General features: G+C 47.4%; 1 non-coding gene and 1 pseudogene across 1 annotated transcript; both read right to left on the bottom strand.

The window, feature by feature from the left end:
- Positions 1–754, bottom strand: part of LOC138140680 (large subunit ribosomal RNA) — a 4,418-nt pseudogene extending 3,664 nt beyond the window's left edge.
- A 393-nt stretch (positions 755–1,147) lies between these two features.
- On the bottom strand, positions 1,148–1,304 carry LOC138140675 (5.8S ribosomal RNA). The gene has a single exon (XR_011162703.1). It is a non-coding gene; the product is annotated as a 5.8S ribosomal RNA (ribosomal RNA).
- Between the last annotated feature and the right edge of the window lie 11,597 nt (positions 1,305–12,901).

Below are 12,901 nucleotides of genomic sequence, written 5' to 3'. Positions count from 1 at the left end.
TCGCGACGAACGCGCTTGCCGCGGGTCGAACGCTAACTGAGTAGCGGCCTCGCGCCACATGCTTACCGTCGAGCGTGCCGACCGGGAAACACCGCGGGTTCGTCCGGTACGGCGAACCGTCCGGACGGGCTCCACCGCGGGCCTTAGATCGGCGCCCAACGGATCGCGACGTCCTACAGGGGGAGAAGTGCACGCGTTCGACAGCAGTTCGGAGAACAGAAGGTGCGGACGACGCGCACGCCGTCCGTCACGCGACCGTCCAGCGCCACCGCCGAGACACGCTGAATCTCCCCTTTCGACCTTTCGGGTTTCTCAGGTTTACCCCTGAACGGTTTCACGTACTATTGAACTCTCTCTTCAAAGTTCTTTTCAACTTTCCCTCACGGTACTTGTTCGCTATCGGTCTCGTGGTCATATTTAGCCTTAGATGGAGTTTACCACCCACTTAGGGCTGCACTCTCAAGCAACCCGACTCTGAGGAGAGATCCTCCCGCTACCGGCGACGGTCGCTACGGGCCTGGCACCCTCTATGGGCTGTGGCCCCGTTCAAGATGGACTTGGACGCGTCGCACGGTCTCGGGATGACGGACCCTCCCTAACACCACATTTCCCGGCGTCCGGTTTCGGCCGCGGGATTCGGTGCTGGGCTCTTCCCTGTTCGCTCGCCGCTACTGAGGGAATCCTAGTTAGTTTCTTTTCCTCCGCTTAGTAATATGCTTAAATTCAGCGGGTAGTCTCACCTGCTCTGAGGTCGCATTTTTGAAAAATATCTCAAAAATTTATGGCACGCAACGACGATCGTCGCACTCGTCCGAAGGACGGCCTCCGACTCTCCCCGAACATCGATCTGACGTCGTCGCGAGATCTATCACTCGTCTCGGACACGACGATCGCACCGTTCAGAGATCGGGCATCGTGGCCGCCGCTGTACGGCGCGTGCTTTACGTCGAAGGGCCGCCGGAAGACCGGAGGACTACTAAGCGCTCCACGACGCTATTTCGTCCTGACCGATCGGCCGCTATCGCGTCTCGGGATGTCGTGCTCGAGAAATTTCCCGCACGTCGCACATCCAACACGCTCCGACGTCTCCGTGCACACGACATTACTCGCGAACGTAACGGAGACCGAGCAGTCTTTGAAATTGACACGACCCTCAGCCAGGAGTGGTCCGGGAACAGAATATCCGAGGACCGCAATGTGCGTTCGAAATGTCGATGTTCATGTGTCCTGCAGTTCACAAGTTGACGCGCAATTAGCTGCGTTCTTCATCGACCCACGAGCCAAGTGATCCACCGTTCAGGGTAATCTTTTAATTTATCGGACATCACGAGACGGTCGTTCCGTTAGGATAGGGAACATCCTGGAACGCGCCACGCCTCGGCGTGATGTCGTCAAGCTAGGTTTCAATTATTTTATCTCGCTTTCGAAACCGGCGGGAGACGCGCGAACCGGTCTGTTCGCCGTGGTGTTCTTCTCCTCTGACATCGCATCTCACCGTCTACCCTCGAGATCTCGCCCGTAAAATGAGCGAGAGAGGATAACGTCAGGTGTGATCGATCGATAAAGAATACTAAACACGACGGTCCTAGACACCACGCATCGAGATCCCGACAGGAGACGCGAATCGGTCGGTTCGTCGTGTTGACTCTGTTTCCCCTCTGAGCGTGTTCTCTCACCGTCTACCCTCGAGATCTCGCCGTTCAAATGGCGAGAGAGGATAACGTCGGGCGATCGACACGGAGAAAACGAGACACACGACTGATACACGACCTCGCATCGAGATCCTGAGGACGCGGTCCTACTTGCGTTTCGTTTGTCGCATACAACATCTTTCGAAAACAACCGATCACGTTTTCGAAACCGGCGGGAGACGCGCTAACCGGTCTGTTCGCCGTGGTGTTCTTCTCCTCTGACATCGCATCTCACCGTCTACCCTCGAGATCTCGCCCGTATAAAATGAGCGAGAGAGGATAACGTCAGGTGTGATCGATCGATAAAGAATACTAAACACGACGGTCCTAGACACCACGCATCGAGATCCCGACAGGAGACGCGAATCGGTCGGTTCGTCGTGTTGACTCTGAAAACGAGGCACGACGGGTACACGACCTCGCATCGAGATCCTGAGGACACGGTCCTACTTGCGTTTCGTATAAATTTTCGAAAGGAGCTTTCGAACCGGCGGGAGACGCGCGAACCGGTCTGTTCGCCGTGGTGTTCTTCTCCTCTGACATCGCATCTCACCGTCTACCCTCGAGATCTTGCCCGTATAAAATGAGCGAGAGAGGATAACGTCAGGTGTGATCGATCGATAAAGAATACTAAACACGACGGTCCTAGACACCACGCATCGAGATCCCGACAGGAGACGCGAATCGGTCGGTTCGTCGTGTTGACTCTGAAAACGAGGCACGACGGGTACACGACCTCGCATCGAGATCCTGAGGACACGGTCCTACTTGCGTCTAATATGTCGTACGCACAACATTTTTCGAAAAGAGCCGATCGCGATCGTTCCCTTAAAAACGGACATCGTTCCGACCTAGAGATCCACGACCACGTAAAGTTCAAAAATAGTTCAAATCATGGTACGCGTGAATACATCAGCAGTCTGAAAACAGCGTCCTAGGAACGTCGGTCGACGTTTTTCCAGAATCTGTCGCCGGGGCACTGAACGCCACCCCGTCAGCCGGGCGAAAATCATTTAAAACCCACGAGTGCCGAGGTCGAATCCTGGCGAGGAACGAAACGTCAAACCGCTCATGTGTTCCTCCGGTCCGAACCCGACACCTGCGATCCCCTCCGAAACCTGCGATGACGGACTTTTCGACCGTTGCCATCAACGTGATCTCATCTCCTGATAATAACCGTACGCTTACCATCAACGAACGAAGTCATCAAATAGACGACAACGACGGACGATATCGGAACGAAAAAAATCGACTGGAGACGGTCGACGGACGACAGTTACGATCTCTTGTCATTTCGACCGTTGCCATCAACGTGCGATCATAGCCTGCCTGATCACCGAACACACGATTACCATCAACGAAGTCGCCATCGAGACGGGCGCGGGGACACCCGCCGACGACGATCGACGGACAATATTTTGTGGAACGGTGATACTACGGAAACGATCGACGGACGACAGTTACGATCAATATTTCGTCACCGAGGACGGGGATCTAGGTACCCGAACACCGTCTACTCGAGCGTTTCTCCGAGATGTCGGATAGGCGCAAGAGCCGGCACTGCGGAGCCGTCCGGGCGTTGTGTTGCACCGAAACGAACTGCGATCCTGCACACGCACACGAAAAAAATATTTCAATGTGCGCGCATCGTAGTCTAGCGGCGTCAACGAGGGTCTATCCCCCGAGAACGTGCGACAGCACCGCTAAGGGCTGACGTGCCGTCGGCTCCGTCTAGACTTTCAAAAGTTCAAAAATCAATCATGTCAGACAAATGCTTACAATTTCGTGTTGCCATTCGTGAAAATGGACACTACTCTCGTTAATGATCCTTCCGCAGGTTCACCTACGGAAACCTTGTTACGACTTTTACTTCCTCTAAATGATCAAGTTTGGTCATCTTTCCAGCAACATCGGCGACGCCGAAACGCCACCGCGTACCGGTCCGAAGACCTCACTAAATCATTCAATCGGTAGTAGCGACGGGCGGTGTGTACAAAGGGCAGGGACGTAATCAACGCGAGCTTATGACTCACGTTTACTGGGAATTCCTCGTTCATGGGGAACAATTGCAAGCCCCAATCCCTAGCACGAAGGAGGTTCAGCGGGTTACCCGGGCCGTTCGGCCAGGGAGGACACGTTGATTCCTTCAGTCATTCTGTCCCGAGCGCTCGAGCCGTACGGACGTGTCGACTCGAGCTCCGCAGCGATCACGTGGTGCCAGTAAGATATTAGAAATTTAGTTTTGTGAAATTTTGGTGAGTGCTGGAAATACTTGTAAGAATGTGCAGTGCATGAGAAGGTGTTTCGAAAGTCAAAATTAGTCCAGAAAGTCGCTCTGTCAAGGAGATTTTTGGTAGAAACCGAGACGTGCTAACACAACTCCCAGGTAGAGGGCACAGGGCCCCCTGCCGAATGTGCTAGCATGGCGCCAGAAAAGAAATCAAGAAGGCACACTCTCAAATCCGACGAGACGGGGGACCTGATGGAACTAGGTGAAAACTCTCGCCGAAACAATAAAAAAAGATAAAGAAGTACCGCCGCCACTGGCTACCCCAACAGACTATGACTACCATGACGAGAACGGATATAACGTCCTAGACGTGCTTGATGTGGCCTGCTCAAATCTGTCGATTGTCCGCGAATTTTTATTAGGCTGCAAGGAAAACTTACACAGGAGGCAAACATGTTTATCGGCATGCGATACAACACACCAGACATTACAAAGGCTCCAAGTGCACTTCGCAGAAAACACTGTACCCCCAACGCTCGCAGAGGTAATTAGAAATACCGTAAATGAAGCTCTCGCGTCGAGCGTCCCTATACTGTCAGCAACGTCCGCTGCCCCTAGAAATACAAATGTCCCAACGTACAGCTCCATTGCTCGGACCGCGGCCCCACGAAACAGTACTACCGGAGAACAAGACTCAGCAACAAAAACAGCCCCAAAGTACAAAGTAATTGTCAAACCGGCCGATAACTGTAAAGGCATTCAAACATCAGCAGACACCAAGCGAATCCTCACGTCAAGACCCCCCAGTGACTTTGGTATCCGGGCAGAAAAGATCGTACTATGCCGCGACAACGCTATTCGCGTGGAGTCAACATGTCCGTCCGTACTAAAGCTAGGTGAATCTGAGGAATTTAAGAAATTAAAATTAACTGCGCAACCCACAACAAAAAACTGGCCAAAAGTACAGATCTTCGACATCCCAGAGAATACGACAAAGGAACAACTTGAAGCAACACTGCAAGAACAAAACCTGCCAGACTCCGTCCCTGAAACCTTTGTCAGGAAAATGTTCAAGTACGGCCCCAAACAAGACACCGGACCAACTACCTGGATAGTGGAACTTCACCCCTTAGCCAGACAACATCTGATAAACGCAGGTAGAATTTTTTCTAGCTGGAGGGCCCATAAAGTCCGAGACTTTGTCGCCGTAACCCGCTGCTACTTATGCCAAGGGTTCGGCCACATTGCAAAACATTGTATATCGCAGAGGGTCTGTGGGTACTGCAATGGCACAGACCACGAAAGTCGAAATTGCCGCCATAAAGATGACCCGAGCCAGCACAAGTGCGTAAACTGCCGTCGCTCGCAGATAAAAGAATACAGTCACCACACAGCAAGCAAGTGTTGCCCAATATACAAGTACCGGATCCAAGATGCCATAAACGAAACCCAGTACGACGTAAGCGACGTTTAGCGTCGAATTTGTCCAAAACGGCCAGAAAACAGGAATCCCGTCCCAACTACCACAATTCATGTACCGCAAATCTACCTGCTCTGGCGCCAAAGGGACAGCTGGACAAAAGAAACCGACTCGCCGAGATGAAACAGAGGCAACCGACCTCCACAAACCCGGCGCCAACAAGCTACCTGAAAACTCACCATTCACCAGACACGCAGAATGCAGATAAACCCCAAAACCGAAGGTGGTCGCCCCGTAAGCGGCCACTTCACAGCAAACATGAATTACACCGCCATAACCGTCCAGTACACAGGGATCAATAACCGAAACGAGACCGGAAGATGGACTGCCCCAAAGAAAGACGGAACGGATGACAAGCCAAAACAATTTCTGACTTGTTAAACTATATATATAAGTGTTATGTTATGTTATAATAAGCCAAATATCAATTTTAGCAAACCTAGCATTCTGATGGTTGTGCGCAATTTCGCACTCTTGTATCTGTTATAATAAACGTGCCCCCGGGCGCCTTTTTTTTTTTTTTTTTTTTTTGATTCCTTCAGTGTAGCGCGCGTGCGGCCCAGAACATCTAAGGGCATCACAGACCTGTTATTGCTCAATCTCGTGCGGCTAGAAGCCGCCTGTCCCTCTAAGAAGAATTGTTTGTACGCCGACAGTAAAAACCGCGCGCGACCACCGGGCGAACCCGGGGCCGGCGGGCCTTTGGGATGTCGAAATACGCCTATTTAGCAGGCTAGAGTCTCGTTCGTTATCGGAATTAACCAGACAAATCGCTCCACCAACTAAGAACGGCCATGCACCACCACCCACCGAATCAAGAAAGAGCTCTCAATCTGTCAATCCTTCCGGTGTCCGGGCCTGGTGAGGTTTCCCGTGTTGAGTCAAATTAAGCCGCAGGCTCCACTCCTGGTGGTGCCCTTCCGTCAATTCCTTTAAGTTTCAGCTTTGCAACCATACTTCCCCCGGAACCCAAAAGCTTTGGTTTCCCGGAAGCTGCCCGCCGAGTCATCGGAGGAACGTCGGCGGATCGCTAGCTGGCATCGTTTATGGTTAGAACTAGGGCGGTATCTGATCGCCTTCGAACCTCTAACTTTCGTTCTTGATCAATGAAAGCGTTTTTGGCAAATGCTTTCGCTTCTGTCCGTCTTGCGACGATCCAAGAATTTCACCTCTAACGTCGCAATACGAATGCCCCCATCCGTTCCTATTAATCATTACCTCGGGGTTCCGAAAACCAACAAAATAGAACCGAGGTCCTATTCCATTATTCCATGCACACAGTATTCAGGCGAAGTTTTAGCCTGCTTTAAGCACTCTAATTTGTTCAAAGTAAACGTGCCGGCCCACCTCGACACTCAATGAAGAGCACCGCGGCGGGATTGAGTTGGGCCGCCCTCGCGGGCTAAGCCCACCGGCAGGACGTCCCGCGGCACGCCAGTTGACACCGCGAACGATGAACCGGCGGCGCGGGACACAGATTCGACTACGAGCTTTTTAACCGCAACAACTTTAATATACGCTATTGGAGCTGGAATTACCGCGGCTGCTGGCACCAGACTTGCCCTCCAATTGATCCTCGTTAAAGGGTTTAGAGTGTACTCATTCCGATTACGGGGCCTCGGATGAGTCCCGTATCGTTATTTTTCGTCACTACCTCCCCGTGCCGGGAGTGGGTAATTTGCGCGCCTGCTGCCTTCCTTGGATGTGGTAGCCGTTTCTCAGGCTCCCTCTCCGGAATCGAACCCTGATTCCCCGTTACCCGTTACAACCATGGTAGGCGCAGAACCTACCATCGACAGTTGATAAGGCAGACATTTGAAAGATGCGTCGCCGGTGCTAGACCGTGCGATCAGCTCGAAGTTATTCAGAGTCACCAAGTTGGACGATGACGGAGACCGCCACCGATTGGTTTTGATCTAATAAAAGCGCTCCTTCCGTCTCCGGTCGGAGCTCTGTTTGCATGTATTAGCTCTAGAATTACCACAGTTATCCAAGTAAATGTGGGTACGATCTAAGGAACCATAACTGATTTAATGAGCCTTTCGCGGTTTCACCTTAATTCGGCTTGTACTGAGACATGCATGGCTTAATCTTTGAGACAAGCATATGACTACTGGCAGGATCAACCAGGGAACTGTGCGTGTATCGTAGTACACACGACAGTTCGTCCGTCGACCCGTAGGTCGAGGATAACTATCGTCACGTGCGAGCGAAACGGACGATCTTTGCGACCGTCGTGACGCCACGTTCGTGCATTTTGCGTTGTGCTACGTTTCGCAGTTAAAAACAAAACAGAATGTTGTGGTTTCCATATATATATATATAGTCATCGTGACGTACGCAGTATCGGGAAGGAGAAAACGACGACGATATTTTGCAACCACCGTGCCTCTTACCATCTGAAAATCGTTTCCCATCCGAGATATGGTAGTCATCGATTTGATTTTGTGTGTCTTTCGCTCACACATATTTTGTGTCATCGCGGTACGGCAGACGACGATCAAGTCGAACCCGTCCCGCTCACAAATTTTTATTTATAATGATTATTTATCATTTTTCGTGTTATGTTTTGTTTTTCCACGCCACACGCACGCATGAGAGTTCAAAACACCGGCGTCGAAAATTCGTTTTTAACGAAACTTCCTCGGCCTGTAAAAATTTTTCTAACAAACTTAACTCTTCGCTACATTGAAAGCGATACTTTTTCGGTAAGAATTTCCGTAGAAATTCGAACACGTTACGAGTAGAAAACTTATTCTCGCTCGGATATCTGAGAGTTTATGCATTATTTATTGTTGTTGGGTGCAGCAACGATGAAGTCGCAAAACTCGATCGCGCCACCCTCTACAACTTGTAAAAAATGTTGATCGCATAGGGACCGCAGACGATTGAACGCCATGCCGCATCCGCGATCTCGCTGTGGGAGACGGTCGAAACGTACTCCACCGACTGTCGAAATTCGTTCGTCGCTGCGAAAATTAAATTCTCACGACGTCCGAAGACAATCCTGCTGGTGGTCGTTCCGAAAAGAAAGACGAGGTGAAAACCTCGCACGATCTCCTCCGTCAGAAAACCGTACATGACGGTGTCATCAGTAGGGGGCCAAAACTTGACTGTCGAAAATTCGTTTGTCGCAGAAAATTAAATTTTTACGACGCACGAAGACAATCTTATGTTCGGTCTAGTTCGAAAAGGGAAGCGTCGTCGGAACAACAACAACCCTAGTAGTATATCTTTTCTAACAATCTTTTCTCCAATTTTCTGAGAGTTTATGCATTATTTTAAAAAAATGTTGATCGCATAGGGACCGCAGACGATTGAACGCCATGCCGCATCCGCGATCTCGCTGTGGGAGACGGTCGAAACGTGCTCCACCGACTGTCGAAATTCGTTCGTCGCTGCGAAAATTAAATTCTCACGACGTCCGAAGACAATCCTGCTGGTGGTCGTTCCGAAAAGAAAGACGAGGTGAAAACCTCGCACGATCTCCTCCGTCAGAAAACCGTACATGACGGTGTCATCAGTAGGGGGCCAAAACTTGACTGTCGAAAATTCGTTTGTCGCAGAAAATTAAATTTTTACGACGCACGAAGACAATCTTATGTTCGGTCTAGTTCGAAAAGGGAAGCGTCGTCGGAACAACAACAACCCTAGAAGTATGTATTTTCCAAAAACTTATCTCCAATTTTCTGAGAGTTTATGCATTATTTTAAAAAAATGTTGATCGCATAGGGACCGCAGACGATTGAACGCCATGCCGCATCCGCGATCTCGCTGTGGGAGACGGTCGAAACGTGCTCCACCGACTGTCGAAATTCGTTCGTCGCTGCGAAAATTAAATTCTCACGACGTCCGAAGACAATCCTGCTGGTGGTCGTTCCGAAAAGAAAGACGAGGTGAAAACCTCGCACGATCTCCTCCGTCAGAAAACCGTACATGACGGTGTCATCAGTAGGGGGCCAAAACTTGACTGTCGAAAATTCGTTTGTCGCAGAAAATTAAATTTTTACGACGCACGAAGACAATCTTATGTTCGGTCGAGTTCTATTTGCATCGCAACATTTTGCTATTATTATATATTATGGACGCCCAAGGATTGAGAAAATCGTTTTCCATCCGAGGTATACTCGTCTAGTTCAACGTCACCAGTAGGGCTTGGTAACGACTTGACCATCAATTTTGAACAAACTTGACTGTCGAAAATTCGTTTGTCGCAGAAAATTAAATTTTTACGACGCACGAAGACAATCTTTCGTTTTGTTTCGTTTTATTTGGCATCAGCACGACATTTTGCCATTATTGTTATATATATTTATTATGGACGCCCAAGGATTGAGAAAATCGTTTTCCATCCGAGGTATTCGTCTAGTTCAACGTCATCAGTAGGGCTTAACGACCTGAATATCAATTTTGAACAAACTTGACTGTCGAAAATTCGTTTGTCGCAGAAAATTAAATTTTTACGACGCACGAAGACAATCTTTCGTTTTGTTTTGTTTCGTTTTATTTGCATCGCAACATTTTGCTATTATTATTATATATTATGGACGCCCAAGGATTGAGAAAATCGTTTTCCATCCGAGGTATTCGTCTAGTTCAACGTCTTCAGTAGGACTTAACGACCTCTGACCATCAATTTTGAACAAACTTGACTGTCGAAAATTCGTTTGTCGCAGAAAATTAAATTTTTACGACGCACGAAGACAATCTTTCGTTTTGTTTCGTTTTATTTGGCATCAGCACCACATTTTGCCATTATTGTTATATATATTTATTATGGACGCCCAAGGATTGAGAAAATCGTTTTCCATCCGAGGTATTCGTCTAGTTCAACGTCATCAGTAGGACATAACGACCTTACCACCATCAATTTTGAACAAACTTGACTGTCGAAAATTCGTTTGTCGCAGAAAATTAAATTTTTACGACGCACGAAGACAATCTTATGTTCGGTCGAGTTCTATTTGCATCGCAACATTTTGCTATTATTATATATTATGGACGCCCAAGGATTGAGAAAATCGTTTTCCATCCGAGGTATACTCGTCTAGTTCAACGTCACCAGTAGGGCTTGGTAACGACTTGACCATCAATTTTGAACAAACTTGACTGTCGAAAATTCGTTTGTCGCAGAAAATTAAATTTTTACGACGCACGAAGACAATCTTTCGTTTTGTTTCGTTTTATTTGGCATCAGCACGACATTTTGCCATTATTGTTATATATATTTATTATGGACGCCCAAGGATTGAGAAAATCGTTTTCCATCCGAGGTATTCGTCTAGTTCAACGTCATCAGTAGGGCTTAACGACCTGAATATCAATTTTGAACAAACTTGACTGTCGAAAATTCGTTTGTCGCAGAAAATTAAATTTTTACGACGCACGAAGACAATCTTTCGTTTTGTTTTGTTTCGTTTTATTTGCATCGCAACATTTTGCTATTATTATTATATATTATGGACGCCCAAGGATTGAGAAAATCGTTTTCCATCCGAGGTATTCGTCTAGTTCAACGTCTTCAGTAGGACTTAACGACCTCTGACCATCAATTTTGAACAAACTTGACTGTCGAAAATTCGTTTGTCGCAGAAAATTAAATTTTTACGACGCACGAAGACAATCTTTCGTTTTGTTTCGTTTTATTTGGCATCAGCACCACATTTTGCCATTATTGTTATATATATTTATTATGGACGCCCAAGGATTGAGAAAATCGTTTTCCATCCGAGGTATTCGTCTAGTTCAACGTCATCAGTAGGACATAACGACCTTACCACCATCAATTTTGAACAAACTTGACTGTCGAAAATTCGTTTGTCGCAGAAAATTAAATTTTTACGACGCACGAAGACAATCTTTCGTTTTGTTTTGTTTCGTTTTATTTGCATCGCAACATTTTGCTATTATTATTATATATTATGGACGCCCAAGGATTGAGAAAATCGTTTTCCATCCGAGGTATTCGTCTAGTTCAACGTCTTCAGTAGGACTTAACGACCTCTGACCATCAATTTTGAACAAACTTGACTGTCGAAAATTCGTTTGTCGCAGAAAATTAAATTTTTACGACGCACGAAGACAATCTTTCGTTTTGTTTCGTTTTATTTGGCATCAGCACCACATTTTGCCATTATTGTTATATATATTTATTATGGACGCCCAAGGATTGAGAAAATCGTTTTCCATCCGAGGTATTCGTCTAGTTCAACGTCATCAGTAGGACATAACGACCTTACCACCATCAATTTTGAACAAACTTGACTGTCGAAAATTCGTTTGTCGCAGAAAATTAAATTTTTACGACGCACGAAGACAATCTTTCGTTTTGTTTCGTTTCATTTGCATCGCAACATTTTGCTATTATTGTTATATATATTTATTATGGACGCCCAAGGATTAAGAAAATCGTTTTCCATCCGAGGTATTCGTCTAGTTCAACGTCTTCAGTAGGACTTAACGACCTCTGACCATCAATTTTGAACAAATCTGACTGTCGAAAATTCGTTTGTCGCAGAAAATTAAATTTTTACGACGCACGAAGACAATCTTTCGTTTTGTTTCGTTTTATTTGGCATCAGCACCACATTTTGCCATTATTGTTATATATATTTATTATGGACGCCCAAGGATTGAGAAAATCGTTTTCCATCCGAGGTATTCGTCTAGTTCAACATCACCAGTAGGGCTTGGTAACGACTTGACCATCAATTTTGAACAAACTTGACCGTCGAAAATTCGTTTGTCGCAGAAAATTAAATTTTTACGACGCACGAAGACAATCTTTCGTTTAGTTCCTCTTTAATATATTATTCGTGATACATGTAAATACATATCGTATCATCATTTTATCTCGGCAGTTACGAACGGCCCGAATCGTACCAGTGACTATCGAATCTCGTCTGTGTCGCAGAAACTTAACGATAGGGAGACGAATCCTAAGTGTGGTCGTATTCGGATAGAAAGTGGAGAGAGCCGCAACATCACTCCCGCACGATCTCCGTCCAAAAGATGTAGAAGAAGTTAGGAAAGTTTTGAACGCATAGGGACCGCAGACGGGTTAACGCCATGCCGCATCCGCGTTCTCGCTGTGGGAGACGGTCGAACCATTACCACTGACCATCGAGATTCGCCCGTGTAGCGCCGTGCGAAGACAATCTTGAGTGTGGTGGTATTCGAAAAGAATGACGAGGTGAAGACCTCGAACAATCTAGCCGTCAGAAATCCGTACATGACGGTAGCTATAGGACGGCCGAAACGTACCACACAAGTTCGATGGACGCCGTCGGAAAATTAAATTCTTAAAACGTCCGTAGATAAACTTAGTATCAGCGTGGTAGTATCCGGAAAGAAACAACGAACGAGCCGCCGTGCCATCGGAACAACAACAACAACGACCCTCGCAAATTCTCCGTCCACAACGAGAGGTAAATCGTCAGCGCTAGTTCAATAATGTCGGATCATGAGATGAGACAGTCCGAAAATCACGGTACGTACGGT

Source organism: Tenebrio molitor, chromosome Y, assembly GCF_963966145.1.
Source record: "Tenebrio molitor chromosome Y, icTenMoli1.1, whole genome shotgun sequence".
Classification (NCBI taxonomy): domain Eukaryota; kingdom Metazoa; phylum Arthropoda; class Insecta; order Coleoptera; family Tenebrionidae; genus Tenebrio; species Tenebrio molitor.
Note: the sequence above shows the minus strand (reverse complement) of the source record. Positions and strands in the feature narration are given on the sequence as shown.